This window comes from Dipodomys merriami, unplaced genomic scaffold (genome assembly GCF_024711535.1).
Source record: "Dipodomys merriami isolate MVZ:Mamm:240054 unplaced genomic scaffold, mDipMer1.0.p SCAF_35, whole genome shotgun sequence".
In the NCBI taxonomy this organism is placed as follows: Eukaryota; Metazoa; Chordata; class Mammalia; order Rodentia; family Heteromyidae; genus Dipodomys; species Dipodomys merriami.
In genome coordinates, this window is record NW_027205048.1 from 3,365,311 (window position 1) to 3,382,370 (window position 17,060).

The following is a 17,060-nucleotide window of genomic DNA, read 5'->3' on the forward strand; positions in this document are numbered from 1 at the left end:
AAAACAGATACACTTTTCAGTTTGTTATTGCTGGATTTTTTTTTTTTTTTTTTTTTTTTTTGGTGGTTCTAGGGTTTTGAACTCAGCGCTCTGAATTTGCTAGACAGGTGCTATACCACTGAGTCATGCCTCTAATATTTTTTGACTGATTATTCTGAGCTAGGGACTCCATTTTGTTTTTAATTGCTTCTGATAGTGGACAGATTATGTTTTTGTCTACTTTTGTGTACGTGATTTCGTTTTTAGAGCATGGGTTTTTTGTTTGCTTGTTTGTTTTTTTGTCAGCCATGGGGCCCTAACTCTGGGCCTGGGTGCTGTCCCTCAGCTCTTTAGCTCAAGGCTACCACTCTACCACTTGAGACACAGCACCACTAAGAGCATGGTTTTGCTATGTAGTTCAAGCTGGCTAGTACTTGTAATCCTCCCAATTCACCTTCCTGAATGTTTTATGTATTGTTAAGGCTATAATCCTTAAAGTTTCTGGGTTCTTATAACAGTCTTTTTAAGAACTCCCTACCTTATAGAAAAGCCTTCTTTTTACTTAACCCAAACTTGTGACTTGAAGATAACATGATTTTTAAATTATCAACTATGATTCAGAACTTCTTCTGTATGTTTTAAGGTGCTTATTATGCTTTGAGGTCTAATTAAGACAAGAATTTTTATAAATTACTGAAGTAAGGATATTTTCATGAGTACTTATTAATGTTATCATCTGTATAATGACTATATTGAAAGAGACTTACATGTTTAAATTCTTCTTTATGCCCTAGCTACATTATTTTTGTGTTTTTAACCCAGTTAAGTAAAACCAAAATTGTTCATTTGTACTGAACTTTCATTTCTGAGAATTCAGAAGAATTACTATTATATTTGAGATTGAAGAAAGGAAAATTCTCTTTTCTCAAAAGGCCTTTCCAAATTTCTTTTTGTAGCTTTTAGCAGTAAGTATATATCTGTTTCCCAGTCAAACATTTTTGTTGTTATTGGTGGTGGTGGTTGTGTATGATTTATGTTCTCATTGGTGATCAAACCCAGGCCCTTTTGTGTGTGCTCAGTAGGCACTTTGCCTAAAGCTTTAGAAGCAACTTAACTAATACTAGCTTGGACTTTGTTTCCCTCCTTCACCTCCCTTTTTATTTAAAGTATCACATCATATTAATATTAGACTAGCAGGAATCAGTTTAAAGGGTTTGAGAGCTGTTTCAGATAAATGTCTTAGCAATTTAGAAAGAGCCCATGGGAGTCAGGTCCTGCTGATCTTTTAATAAATTTTGAAAGCCCAATACTTAAGGATTGTTCCTGTAAGCTCCCAAAATAAAAATATTTACACGGACCCTCATACTCCAAAATTATTATCAATATACTTTATAGGTGTTTTATTTGAAGGATAGCATGGCCCACAGGATTAAAAAAATCTTTATTATGATAGTAATAATGCCCTGAATTTACATGGAGTTTATACTGTTGCTGAAAGTTCTCAGCTTTCATTTTCACATGTAAGTTATACATATTGCCTTTCTCCTTTTGTTTTTCATATCTCTTTGATTTACTGATTACTTCTTTAATGTTTTAATGTGACAGCCATTTGCTACATCCACCTTTTCTATACTGGAAAAACATCCCTTCTTTTTCCTTCCTCCTTTTGAAGGATTGCGTAACCTTTCAGTTAAACAAAACCAAAATTGTTCACTTGCTCATTGTTCCACCTCCTTGAAATAAGCCACATAGCTGTGGGTGTGGCTTGGGTGTGGCCTGACCACAGTTACTTGATCTCCTTATCTCCCATCACCCTGGGCTTCTTACGGCTTTTCTTCAATCTTAGCTCCTCCTTTTTCCCTTCCGTCTAGTATTTATACTACTCTATGTCTCAAAAGTTCTCATGAGCATTTTATTTCCCTTCTAAATATTCTGAGTAGGTTACTTGCACACTGTCCAAAGATACATATTTCATTGAAGAATTTCTACTTCAAAATTAAACTTACCAGTATGAACATGCTGAAAGATAAGACAGTTGTTTACCCTTTGTCAAACTTAGATATTACATGTGTGAATTCATGAATATAAATCACATATGGTGCTCTGTATAAAACAGTTGTTCCCCGAAGTTGGCCGTAGCATAGTTAATATGATTAACTGCAGGAGAGATTAATATTTACCTAAACCTGGCATAGTCTTTAAAGAATTCACACAATATAAATAATACTGTCTTAATTTCCTTGTTTTAGGAGTTTTCTTGTCTCAGGTTTTTATGGTAATACATGCTATAAACAGACATTGCAATTCTAATACATAAACATAGGAGATCTGTTTGTACTTCAGAGCATGAACAATATAGCAGAATTTTCACATCTTTTGTCACTTGATAAACATGGGAGATCTATTGTCAGCAATTTAATCTGTCTTTCCCCCCATAAGTTTATATTTCTATCCCTTTAGTGCACTCTCTCTCTCTTCTCCAGTGCTGGCAATCAAATCAAGGCCTTTGCACATGTTACATAGATAATCTACCACTGAACTGTGTTTCAAGTCCACTTTAGCCCTTTTTCCAATGCACAGTCTCCTTTCTCATATACCAACATATGAGAAACATCTTTGGGGCCAGTGAACTTTAATCTTATTAAACAATCTTTGTGGTCAGCTTTTTTTTTTTTTAATTTTCCCACTCCCTCCTATTAAATCTAACATACTTGATGCCTTTAAGAGTTTACACCCATAGAATTTGGTGAACATCTGCCACATTGACCAAGTCTTGTTTTGGGACTTTGGTATTACCCTAGAACATTCTTAGCCCTTGTTGCTATTTTGGCATATAACAGTTTGACTGACTTGCGAGATAATTGGTCTTAATTACTTCTAAGTCATTGGTTACCTCAGAAATATTGTCTTCAGGAAGGATATAATCGTTTCTTAGCATGCTAGTCAAAAGATATAAGTAAAAGCAAAAGCACATGATACTCTACACACTAATATTAGAGTGTAGATTTCCTTTAACTTAAATTCTACAAATTTCTTTTTTTTTTATTATGAAAATACCATACAGGGAGTTACAATTACATGGGCAAGCTAATGAGTACATTTCTTTCTTTCTTTTTTTTTTTTTTTTTTTTTTGGGTCATGGGGCCTGAACTCTGGGCCTGAGCGCTGTCCCTCAGCTCTTCAGCTCAAGGCTAGCGAACTACCACTTGAGCCACAGCGCCACTTCCAGCTTTTTTCTTTTTGCTTATGTGGTGCTGAGGAATCGAACCCAGGGCCTCATAAATGCAAGGCAAGCGCTCAACCACCGATCCACCTTCCCAGCCCTAATGAGTACATTTCTTATCAAGCATTGTTGCCTCCTCTTTTGTTTCCCCTTCCTATTCTACAAATTCTATACACTGTTAACCAGTGACAATTTTGACTTATTAGATCATCTGTAGTATCTAATAACTTTTGTTTAAAATAAGGCCATATGATAAAAACAATTTTATTCAGCCTGTTGCCTTTGCCTTTGCCTTTGCCTTTTCATTCCCTAGACCAAACTCTAAGATAGCTTCCCCAGAAGTTTTCACATGGGCTCCTTGAGTGTGCAATACATCTATTATAACACAGTAATACACTGTACTATAATTATTTAGTAAGTTATTTGACCCTCACCCCCTCTTACAACTACTAAATTGCTAATATTTTAGGGCTAGGGATTCTGTTTCTTGCAGTCTAATACCTGCTTAATTGTAGCACTTAATAGGTGTGAAATGATTGTTAATAAAGATAAATGAAACAGGGCACAAGTGGCTCAAGCCTGTAATCCTAGCTACTCATAAAGTTGAGATCTGAAGATCAAGGTTTGAAGCTAACTCAGGCAGTAAAGCCTGTGAGTCTCTATCTTCAATTAACCATCAAAAGAGCCAGAAGTAGAGCTGTGGCTCGAGTGGTGGAGTGCTAGCCTTGAGCACAAAAGCTCAGGGACAGCACACAGGACCTGAGTTCAAGCCCCAGACTGGCACCAGGAAAAAAAAAGAATTTAAGCCAAAAGTAAAAAATAACTATTAATGAATTGATTTATTAACTTAAAATTTTAAATTAAAATCTTAAAAATCTGAAATCACAATAGGGTACATGATTATTAAAATGTAGACATTGATATTTTTTTAGCAATACTTTTGTTAGTAATACTTAGAAAGCAAAGAAATGGCTGCATTTACAAATCAGTTTTGTTTTTGTTTTAGTTAAACCTCCTTTGCCTGAGTGAATGGCAAACCTATCAGCCAAGGAATTTAAACATCAGAATACATAGAAAGCAGCAGAGTTTTACAGGGATTAAAGGATGGGAATGGAGATGTAAGGAAAATGCTTAACCCTCTTTCCTGCCATGTGTTGGAAAAGCCATATGATTGTTTGGGGGAAACTTTAAAAATTCCAGCTTTAGAGGATAGGTTGTGGGTCTTTGTCATGGAAAGGTAATTCATGTTGTAGAGCTTAATCTTGTAAAAACTAAAATCATTTAGTAGGCCTGTAGTCATACTTAAATTTCTCAAGACTGAAAGATACTTGGCTATGGCTTTTATGAAACAAAGTATTTTAAATGTAAAATAAGTTTTGCTAAGTAAATAGATTTTTTTTTCACCACCTAGCCTCCTGAGTAGCTAGGATTACAGGTGTGAGCCACAGGTGCCTGGCTGACATTAAGGTCTTTGGTCTTTTTTGAATTGATTTTTGTACAAGGTGAAAGATAGGGGACAGGTTTCAGTGTTCTACATGTTGATATTATTTTCCCAGCACCATTTGTTAAAGAGGCTATCTTCAATGTGTGTTATTGACATCTTTGTTGATTAACAAAGATAGTTAATTGGAGAGATAAGAGTCTCATGTACTTTCCTCAACACCTAAACAGGCTGGCTATAAATTGTGATTCTCAGATCTCAGCATCCTGAGTAGTTAGGATTTTAAGGTATGAGCCATCAGCACTCAGCATCTGTAGATTTTTTAATAGCATTTTAAAATATGTGTTATTCCTCTTTTTATTCTATATTTTTCTATGTAGACTTTATTTTCTAAGAAGTAATTATTTTCAGAATGCTTGTTATATGGCACAGATAAAGCCATCTTTTGTATTTCCACTGCAGATTTCATAACCTTGAGGATACAATACAGTCTTACCAGTGTGCTTAAACTTACTTACTTACTTACTTATTTACTTACTTACTTACTTTATTTATTTATGCCAGTCCTGGGGCTTGAACTCTGGAACTAGGTGCTGTCCCTGAACTTCTTTTTGCTCAAGGCTAATAATGCTCTACCACTTGAGCCACAGCGTAACTCATGGCTTTTTTGAGTTGTTTACTGGAGATAAGAGTCTCACAGACTTTGCTGCCTAGGCTAGCTTTGAACTGTGCTCTTCAGATCTCAGCCTCCTGAGTAGTTGGGATTATAAGCACAAAACACTGGTGTCTGGCTTAATTTTCGTTTCAAATGGGGATATCTAACCAAAATTTCATTTTCTGTCTCAATAGTCTTAACTTATCAGTCATTGTAGATTATGACTGCCAAGGAAAAACTATTTTGAACATTAATCACCTTTCATTTACACCCTATCTTGCATTTTCTTTTTTTTTTTCTTTTCTTTTCTTTTTCTTTTTTTGTCAGCCATGGGGCTTGAACTCTGGGCCTGGGAGCTGTCCCTCAGCTCTTCAGCTCAAGGCTAGCGCTGTACCATTTGAGCCACAGTGCCACTTCCGGTTTTCTGGTGGTTTATTGGAGATAAGAGTTTCACGGACTTTCCTGCCCGGGCTGGCTTTGAACTGCAATCCTCAGATCTTAGCCTCCTGAGTAGCTAGGATTACAGGCGTGAGCCACTGGCGCCCGGCTATCTTGCATTTTCTATAATCGATTCCTTTTTAACAAATGACTATCAAACATTAAGTAGGCAACGGAGACTATTCATTTAACATTCATAATATTTTTAACTCTTTCTGGGTGTGGCCTATGCTAGGTCCAGAGGGGCTCTAGCTTCAAGTTGCTCACCACCTGTGTATCAGCTATACCAGTGACAGACAAGCATAGGTAGGAGTAAGGAACAGTTTGTTAGAAGTTAGTAGAGGGTTATGAGTGAGACGTGACAAGTTAAATTTCAAGGTGAAAGCTTTTAGAAACCTCTCCTTCACAAATCTATCTTTGTAAGGGAAGCAGAACGAGAGTATTCTTCAAGTGGGAAGTTATAGCAACTGCCAGAGATGCTGCCAAACAAGTGTTGGATTTCACCAACCTAGAAAGACCTTACGTCCTGACGCAGTAAATACAGGATTCGTGCTTTTAGCAAGTTATTATACCTCTGAGAATTGCTTTAGAAATAAAAGCCAGTATCCTATAGTAATGGGGTTTGAACTCAGATCCTGACGCTCCTTAGGCTTGCTTGGTCTGCCACTTGAGCCATATCTCCCATCCTGCTTTTTCCGGATATTTTACAGAGTCTCACAGACCTTTCTGCCCAATCTGGCCTTGAGCCATGGTCCTCTTGATCTTCTCCTTGGATTTTGCTCTCTCAAATAAAGTTCTCATACAGTTTGATTATCCCCATGACTGTCCAAATTTGCTCTAAAATACACATCCCCTTTATTGTTTGTAAAATTAACTATTATGAAAATCACTTGTGATTTTTTAAAAAATCACTTTTCTACTTCATTATCACTAGTAAACACTATGACCTTACTGGCTTACCCTCTTTCAGTTTTAGCCTTTATGTCTGCAAGATTATTATGGAGATTATGTAGAGTTAAGTATATAAAGTAATTGAATCCAGTGGCACTTCAACCATTTTGCAATGGTCATTTATCTGATTACTCATAAGTTTGCACAGTTGGCTTTTACTGTCATTACACCCTGTACATCCCCTTACCCCCCATTTTTCTGAAATTTGCTTTTCTTTTTTATACATGTTCATCTTATGGGTTTTTCCTACTTTGATTATAACTGTACACCTGTTATCTAGGCATAGAGCAGACATGGATAGCTCCTTCTAATGATATGGAGGTGCAGCTAGCAACTATGAGGAGTTCTGTAATACAATTATATAGACAAAATCTTACAGAAACAAAGATGAAGGAGCTTTAAACTTCTGAGTGTATGAAGGAAGTAGATTAGATTTTAATTAGGCCTTCTAAGCATGCACGCACACACACCAGTCCTGTGGCTGGAACTCAGGGCCTTGGTCCTGATTTTTTGCTCAAGGCTAGCACTCTGCTCCTTGAACCACAGTTCCACTTTGGCTCTTGGTTATTAATTGAAGATAAGAGATTCACAGGCTTTCTTGCCTAGGCTGGCTTTGAACCAGATCCTCAGATCCCAGCCTAGCTAGAATTACTGGAGTAAGCCACCAGCACCTGGCTAGGCCTTGTATCTTCACTTAACAAAGAGAAGGAATAGTGTGCTAAGCAAAAAGATCTTTTTATTACAATAACAGGAAAAGATGTAAGTATATAAGTCACTGTACAGACACAAATATGTGCCTCCCTCCCTCCTCCTCCAGTTCTGACATAGTAAAAGAGTAAAAATAGTAGTCTTTTTTTACTGAATGTTCCACAGAATTAAAGCTTACCAAGCCAAGCTATTTTACTCATTGATGGTTCTACTACACTTCTAGATATAATGTCACCATTAGCTAAAGATTAAACTTCTCTTCCCCCTCCCTTGGTATATCCTTGACCAGGCAATGATTGCTATAAAAGAAAAGGCCCTTTTATGGTAGTGTACTTGGCTTTCATTCTACCACATATTTAAATATTTAACATGTATATCCTTTTTATTTAAAACTGAGATTTGAATTCGGGGTTTTGTAGTTGCTAGGCAAGTACCATACCATTTGAGCCATGTCTCTACCTCTTCTTGCTTTGGTTATTTTTAAGATAGTCTTGCCTTCTACCATGTCCATCCTGGACTATAATCCTCCTATTTATACTTCACACCAGGTCACCATACCCAGATTTTTTAGTTACGATGGGATCTCATAACTTTTAGCCCTGGCCTGCCTCAAGCCATGGTCCTTCCAGCTATTATACCTGTATGTATTTGACAAACAGAATGTCATGCTAACAATTTCTCATCCTGGATTGAATTCTCTGTTTCTATCACTCTTCTATCACTTTTTCTTCCCTCCCTTTCTCCCATCCCCTCTTTCTCTCACCTCCTCTTTTTTCTCTTTTCTGTACCTCTTCCTCTCTCTTCTAATCCCTTCTTCCTCTCTCCCTCCCACTGTATGACTTCCCTTCTTCCCTCTTGAATTTCAAATGGTTTGTCTTATATTTGGTAAGCCCTAAACCCTAGAGGTGCCCACAATGAATGCCACATCTGTGTTGTGTTTGAGAATATATAAACTCTTATGTAGCTGATGTTGATTGGTGAACAGAAGGGGAAATAACCTTTAGGACAAAGAGTTCAATCATAAAGCTACCTATTTTGCTGTTCCATTTTAAAAGAAAAATAAGAAAGCTAAACTGTTTTTATTTGTGTGTGTGTATTGGTACTGGGGCTTGAACTCAGAGTATAGGTGCTGTCCCTTAGCTTTTTCCTTGAATGCTGGCACTATACTTGCAACTTTTTTGTGGTTAATTTCAAATAAGAGTCTCTTAAACTTTCCTACCCCAGCTTTTCTTGAACCTAGATCCTCAGCTTTCAGCCTCCTGAATAGCCAAGATTGCAGGTTTGATCCACTAGAGACCAACTGTTTGGAATTACTTGTTTTAAAAATACCATTTTTCCAGAAGTAAAGCTGTAGCCCAAGTGGTAGAGTACTATCCTTGAGTACAAACCTCAAAGACAGCACTCAGGCCCTGAGTTCAAATTCCAGGACCAGCACCCAAAATTTTTTTTTCCTTTTTTCTCTTAACTTTTGTGACAGTATAATGAATCAAATTCATTTTGTGTACTGAAAATTGATGTAATTTTACATACTGAAAGTACAGTAAGACAAAGTGACTGTTTTGTAAGATTTAAGTGAAAGAAATGTTTAAAATGGAATTGAAATTAGAGGACAGTGAAAGAGGTGGATAGGATACTTCCTGAAGGGCTGGGAAGGTGGCTCAGTGGTAGAGTGCTTGCCTTGCATGCATGAGGCCCTGGGTTCAATTCCTCAGCACCACATAAACAGAAAAAGCCGGAAGTGGTGCTGTGTCAAGTGGTAGAGTGCTCGCCTTGAGCTGAAGATCTGAGGGACAGCGCGTAGGCCCAGAGTTCAGGTCCACAACCGGCAAAAAAAAAAAAAAAAAAAAAAAAAAGAATACTTCCTGAATGACATGAATTCATACTATCATTGGTAAGCCTTGTGGTGCTTATTTAGAAAGTACTTTAAAACTAGGCACCAGTGGCTCACAACTGTAAGCCCAGCCTCACAGGAAACTGATATCTGAGGATCACAGTTGGAAGCCAGTCCAGGTAGGAAAAATCTGTGAGACTAACCAGCAGAAGTGGAGTTGTGGCTCAAGAAGTAGGGTGCTATCTTGAGCATAAGAGCTTAAGAACAGCACCCAGGCCCCGAGTTCAAGGCCCAGAACCTGCATAAAAAGAAAAGTATTTTTAGTTAAAATTCACAAACCTGATGATAAAGGAGAGAGAAGGAAGAGTTACCTCAAAAGAAATTCTGTGGATAGATACAGACATAGATATATATGAGTACCAGGTGTATGGATACCAAATAATATCTGCACTAACCAAGAAAAACTTGCTTTACTACATAACTAACTGAGAGGAAAGCATTAGTTTCCAACAACCTTCACATTTATAAGGATTTTTTTTTTAAGGTACTAGGTACACATTGGGCAAGCAGCTGTGTGTGTAATCAAAAAAGTACTGGTTGGATTTAACATGCTGAGGGCATGTGGGTTCTTAAGAATGTCACACCTCCTTTATGCCAGTATATCAGAGTAAATGTTCTTAATACTAAATCTGATGTCACTGGCAGACTTTCCTCTTTATTGGAAGGATGATATGCAGAAGGGAGAATTTTTAAATGTATTTTTCTCTAGTGACCTGGGTGTTTTTATGAGTTTGTAAAGCTCTGGTACTGGAAAGTCCCAAGAAAGCTGAATCTGGATTTCATTTTGTCTCTTCAACTCTGTGTGATCTTGTGCACATTCCTGACATGTTACAAACAGCTTGTGTCTCTGAATGTTCAGTATCAATTTTCAGTGGTGAAAGCCCCAAAAGGAAACAGACTAGTTCTTCCATGCACAAACAGCTGGACAGTTGTGGATGGAATTAATTGCTGATATATATTGGCTGTGTTTTTCTTCTCTTGTCATTTCCTTTGCAGCTGTGAAAGTGAAGTTTGACTTGAAAACAGCTATTTCCAACAGTGCAAATACAAAGATGAGATGAGATTCTTCTAATAAATGTCCAACCAGTGCCTTAGAGTTGTTCAGATTAAGTGTGAGATGAGGAAGAGCAAAAGATAGCAGCAGGTGATTTATGATTACATATATGGTTAGAAAAATAATTAAACTAAGCACTTGGACTATGAAAGGAGTGTTTTTGAATGGCTAATTAAGCACATGGCAGGAGTGGCCTCATAATCCAACAAAGGCTATATCAATCAGCACTCCTTTCCTGGGACCCTGAAAGAGAATGTTCTAGGCCCTCTATCAAAAATACTAAATGCCCAATACTGCAGACTGATTTATTCTTTCAGTATGAGGGCATAACATTTGGTAAGAGTAATGTAACAACATTCTTCTCTAAAAATAATATTTTCTTGGTTTTCTCCCAAAAACCTTTTCCATTGCTTGTTTTAAATCCCCTGTAAATAATTACATTTCTTTTTGTACCTGCTAGGATATTTTAATCAAATAAATTTATCTTTGTTTCATGATTATGTGACTCAAATGAAAAATAACTATATCTTTGAATGTACATATACATAAAGTGGTAATATTGGCTAAAATCACTTTAAGCAATTATCAAATGCTTTAAGATAGTTTCAATACTGACAAAGATTTTTAGATAGACTTTGTGCATGTGTTCTATAAAATATTTTGTATGTAAGCTATCAGACTTTAAGATTCTTACCAAATGATTTGAAAGTATTTTTAATATATATTTTTATTGTAAAGGTACTGTACAAAGGGGTTACAATTACATGAGTGAGGTAATGAGTACATTTCCTATTGAGTATTGTTACCCCCTCCTTTGTTTTTTCCTCTACCATCCCTTTCCTCTTCACCTCCTCAGCTCCTCCCTCCCCCCCCAGTTGTAAATTCATTTTCAACATAGTGTCTTGTATTGAAAGTACTATTAAAATTTAAAGTATATAATATGCATATTAGTGATTTTCATTGAAAATTTGTAAGCCAACAGCCCTTGCGTTTGAAGGCAATGGTAATTGTTAGTTGGTAATAAAAATCATTGAACATGGACTTCATCAAACAATAATTCTATAGCTCAAATTACCATTTATTTCATTACTAGAAGCAGAACATTAAGAGAAAAGTAGGTAATTTGTTTGTCTTCATATTTGTCTCCAATAGAGTCCAAAGAAATGTACAGAATGAGGAGTATTTCTGACACTGAGAAATGTATAAACTGCTGTTGCTAAACTTAGAAGTTGGCACTTCCTTTATAGTAGTCTAACTTCCACCTAACATTGTATTGGTTGAACTACAAGAATTATTCTTGTGTTTTATCTATTTATTTTGTACAAAAAAAAAAAAAGAGAAATGTGTCTATAAGCAGGAAAGCTGATGTACAAACAAGAACTTGCCCTATTTCTTTGAGCAGGATTAACCAATTAATTTTGACTCTGAGGCCCTGGACAATGTTGTGGTGATGTTGATGTGCAGTTTGCACTCACTGAAATCTGACTGGGTGTGTTGTTTCCCCCAGAGCGGGCTCCACCCTTGCTCCAACCACACCAGTGAGGATATCTTGCTGTTTAAAACAAAGTTCACTTTTAGGGCAGCATTGCATCAGAATTGCCACACAAAAACCAGCTTAAGAAATGTACAGCAGCTTCATTTTTTTTCTGTAAGTAATGGATTGTCTGTTGTATTACTGATAACTAGGGGAGAAGCATAGAGAAAATAGATGGTTAATTTTGTACCAGCTGCTAGTAGCATGCAGTATTCTTTGGAAGAAACCTGTGGCTTTCTTACTCAACTAATTATTTTCTTTAATTATCTGGGTTTTTTTTCTTAAGATTATTTTTAACTGTCTGATGATGACATTAATAGTTTACAAGAAGGAAAATACTAGCAGTCTCACAACTGCTAATTTTTAACATAAAAGTGTTTGAGGTAGTGTTTTGCGCTGAGCTTTTTGGACCCTTTTATAACATAATCTGGTAATACTGCATTTCGAGACATCGTGGCATGAACTTTGTGTGTAAGAGTGGGTTCATTGAATTAAAAAAGGCAGCATCTAAAGAGCCTTTATTTCTGTCATAATGATGCTTTGTCCTGTTGCTGTTGAGTATTTGTCAGAAGAGTTGGAGCAGGCTGTAGCCCAAAGTTCTGTTCCATGCCTCGGCAGTTCCTGCAGTTCCGTGACTGTTTTCTCTCTAGAGTTTGTGACATGAATGGTAAGTCAAACTATAGGAGAATTATTGTTCAGTGAGGTCAATGTTCAACAATTTTTTCTTTGCAAAGGAGTCTGATTTTCCCTTCTCACATACTGGGGCTGTAACTAGGTTTTAAATGCCTGTGAAATGTTTGATTATTCAGTACCAAAATGGGCATGTACAGAGAAGGCTGAGTTTTGTGACATTTGTATTGAATGTTGTCTCTCTCTGTTTTGTGTTTATCGTACACTCTTTTAAAAGAGTAGATATACCCATCCAGTGCAATTTGCACAAGTTGACTTGCATTCAAACGTGAATGTTGAAAATGGCAGGTTTCTGTTCTGATTGCCAGGTGACATTTGTTTCATCCTTTTTGGTCTCAGATTTTCTGAAATTGTTTGCTTTGGTTTCCTCTTTGTAACTTAGTTATAATGTTATTTATAATCTTCTAACTTCACAAGTTGGTAAGAATGAAGTACAAATTAGGATCACAGAGAAAAGCTCTAGCCAGGGAATCAAGAGACTGGTTTACTTCTCTGTACTTAGTTAAAATTGAACCTTTTCCAATTGAGAAGGTCCTAAACCTCTTCAAGAAAGTATACATTTAGGGGCTGGGGGTTTAGCTCAGTGGAAGGGCGCCTGCCTGGTGTGCCTAAGGCCTTGGGTTCGGGCCTCAGCCCTGGGGAAAAAAAAATATACATTTATTTCAGAAACTTTAAAGGAAATGTATTAAAACTAAGAAGTTTAGGTGATAACTCAGAGTTAACTCTTACAAATGGTATAAAAATTAAAGCTTTAATTTAAATAAGTTGTGTATCTGAGTTTTTTTTTATTTTTTTCATATTTGAGGAGTAAATCTGGCTGTTAATCTTCTCATCCCAAAGCCTCCAGATTAAAATGAAGCCAGTCTCTACTTCCATTACTTGCTCAATGAAGTTTTTAATTATTTAACTTTGGATAAGTAGCTTTCAGACTCTTTTTCAATATAATGTATGTTAAATCAAGATCCAATACAGACATGTACCATTGAGTCTCTGAAATAAGTTCTCCTAGAAAACAGACAAGAAGATGTGTTTCAGCATCCTGCTATTCATTTTGTTCAAGTTTTTTTCAGTTGTTCAAAGGAGTTACAATACGGAAACCTACCCCTGCATATATATGTTTGATCATGTATATATGCATATAGCCCTGTATCTTTTCATGTAGGTATATATTTTAGTCTAACTTTCACATATAAGGGAAAACATGAACCCTTTTTCTCTCAGAGCCTGAGAGAATTTTTTTCCAAGTCCATCCATTTCCCTACAAATAACAATACTCTTCTAGTGGATATATATATATATATATATATATATATATATATATATATATATATATATAATGTGATTTTATATATATATATATATATATATAATCACATTTTTTAAATCTTTTTATTGGTTGTAGGGTTTCTGGGCTGTTTCCATAACTTACTTTTGTGAATAATGCTTTATTGATCATATGTCTCCAGGTGTCCTGACTTGGAATCTTCTGATTAAATTCCTAAGAATGGCATTACTGGATTATAATGTAGTTTTGTGTTTAGTTTAGTTTTTGTTGGTTGTAAGGCTTGAACTCAATGCTTGGATGCTGTCTCTGAGCTTTTTTGTTCAAAGGTAGTAGTCTACCACTTTGAGCTGCAGTGCCACTTCCGGTTTTCTCTTGTTAACTGGAGATAAGTCTCATGGACTTTCCTGCCAGGCTGGCTTTGAACCATGATCCTCAGATCTCAGCCTCCTGAGTAGCTAGGATTACAGCTGTGAGTGAGCCACTGGTGCCTGGCAAGAAATTTGTTTACCTTTTTAGGGGGGGTGTGGGTTCAGTCATAGGGCTTAAACTCAGGGCCTGGACACTGTTGTTTATTTAATGTATCTGAATACTGCCTTTCATTGTGATTGTACTAGAAACATTCCCAACAGTGGTGTATTAGGGTTCTTTTTCCCCTATATCTTTGTTAGTATTTGTTGTTCATATTCTTGAAGATGGCCATTCTAAGTAGAGTGAATGGAATGGTTTTTTTATTTTGCATTTCCTTTATGGCCAGGGATGTTGAACATTTATTTCTTCATATATTTTTGGGTCATTTGTATTTCTTCTGAGAAGTGTCTGTTTATCTCCTTTGCCCATTTATTAATTGAGTTATTGATTCTTTAGGGTTTTAATTTTTTAGCCCCGTGTATATTCTGTTACTAGACCCTTTTTAGTATATAGCTGTTAGGTTTTAAAGAAGAGAGTGCTGAGTAAGAACCACACCACCCACGTGGTATTCAGGTAAGGGGTAGGTTTATTCATCGTTCTGGCTGGCACCAGGCCATGTTAGCACTCTAGGCGGCTGGCCCTGGTCTAGGCCTTATCTAGGGTAGAGGCAGGAAAAGGTGTGGCCACATTGAATCCAGATGTGACCTCAGCGGATGCAGATGTGACCTCTTCCAGGTGTGCCAGTTGCCTAGGTAATGCAGGTACTGGGTGGAGACTGCTTCCAGGAGGGTGGAGTCTGCTTGCCAGCCAGGAGCAGACCTTACAATAGCTAGCAAAGATTTCTGCTTCTGGGGGGTCTTTAGCTTAGTGACTATATCCCTCACTGTGCAGAAGCATTACAGCTTGATGTCATCCCATTTGTCAACTCTCATATTTGCTGAGCCTCTGGAATTTTAATCAGGAAGTTCCTGCCTATACCAATAAATTCTATTTTTTTTCCTCTACTATTTTCTCTAGTAGTTTCAGAGTTTTTAGGTCTTAAAGTCATTGATCTACTTTGAGTAAATGAATTAGTACAGGATGAGAGACAGGGATCCAATTTCAGAAATCTGCAGGTGGGTATCTCTTTTTTCCCACCACTATATGTTGAAAAGACTATTCTTTATTCTAACGTGTATTCTTGACTCCTTTGTAAAAAAAACAATCAGATGGCTATAGGTGTGTAGGTTCATTTCTAGATCTTCTAATCTGTTCTGTTGGTCTTAAGATCTGTTTTTATGCCAGTACCAAATAGTTTTTGTTATTATGACTTTGTAGTGTAATTTAATTTGAAGCCTGGAATGTGATACCTCCTTCATTGTTTGGGGGTTTGTTTTATCTTGTTTTTTGTTCAGAATTGCTTTGGCTGTTCAAGTCCTTTTGTTCTTCCATATGAACTTTTAAATTGATTCTCATCTCTGGAGAATTATATTGGTATTTTGTTGAATAATATTGCATTTAATTTGTAAATCACCTTTGGCAGAATGGCCATTTTCATGATATTCTGCCAATCCATGAATATGGGAGATGTTTCCATCTCCTGGTGCTGTCTTCAATTACTTTCTTCTAAACTTGATAAATTTCATTGTAGAAGTCATTCATCTTGTTAGTTAAAGTTGATTCCCAGGGGTTTGGTTGTTTTTCTTTGTTTCATTTTGATTTGATTTTTGTTTGTTTGTTTTGTGTTGGTTTAGGGCCTGGTATTATCCCTGAACTTTGTATCATCTTTAGTTGTACAAAGGAATTAACCATTCAACAGATCCATTTATGAATACAATGCATCTTGATTAATATTACTCCTTTCATGTTCTTCCCCACCTCTCTCATCGCTACCCCTCCTTTTTGTTTTTTGTTTTTTGTTTTTGTTTTTGTTTTTGTTTTGAGCCTATTATGAATGGAACTAGTCTACCTCTCCATCTGCCTATTTGGGGTATCACAGAAAAGCTACTGATTTTTGTGTTTTTTTTTTTTTTAATCCTCTACTTTGTTGAAGGTGCTTATCAGCTCTAGGAATTCTGACATTGTTGCCCTTTTTTTTTGATAGTCTTTCTGATAGCCATTCTGACTAGTGTGAGATTAAATTATATTTTCATCTACAATTGGAAAGCAAGTGGGTTTTGATTTACATTCCTGTAGTGGCTAAAGTCATTGGACCTTTTTTTTTTTTTTACAAATTCCCTCCTTCTGTTTTTCTCTTTTATTTATTTATTTTATTTTTTGTTGGTCATGGGGCTTGAACTCTGGGCCTGGGTACTGTCCCTCAGCTCTTCAGCTCAAGGCTAGCATTCTTACCACTTGAGCCACAGCGCCACTTCCATGGACCTTTTTTCATGTTTTGACTTATTTGAACTTCTTTTGAAAAAGTGTTTGTTCAATTCATTTGAGCATTTTTTGATTGATATTTCTTTTGGTGTTAAAATTTTTAGCTCTTAAAATATTCTGGATATGAAGCACCTGTTGGCAATTTGTCCCATTTTATAAACTGTCCTCTTTACGCTGATAATTATTTCCTATGCAAAAGTTTTCTAATTTTATGTACTTGGATTTATAGATTCTTGCTTGTGTTTCCTAAGCTATTGTGGTCCCATTCAGAAAGTCATTGTGTGATGCATGTGCTTCTCCTGTGTTTCATTTCAGTAGTTCCAAAGTTTCAAGTCTTACATTAAAATTTTGTATCCTTTTTCAATTGGTAAGAGATGTAATCTAGCTTCCCTCTTCTACATGCAGATATCCAGTCTTTCTAGGACCATTGCTTGAAAAGGCT

At 36.4% G+C, this 17,060-nt stretch overlaps 1 protein-coding gene across 13 annotated transcripts in view; it reads left to right on the forward strand.

The window, feature by feature from the left end:
* The window catches only part of Add3 (adducin 3), an 89,301-nt gene that overhangs the window by 31,766 nt on the left and 40,475 nt on the right, over positions 1-17,060 (forward strand). The window contains exon 1 of one of the 13 annotated variants that reach the window (XM_069987951.1): positions 10,414-10,430. The exons of 10 other annotated variants lie outside the window; for them this stretch is intronic. The gene's annotated coding sequence lies outside the window, so the exon portion shown is untranslated. Of the gene's footprint in view, positions 1-10,413; positions 10,431-11,685; positions 11,989-12,474; positions 12,542-17,060 lie in introns of those variants that run through there. 2 more of the 13 variants (XM_069987942.1, XM_069987944.1) reach the window with 2 other exon arrangements.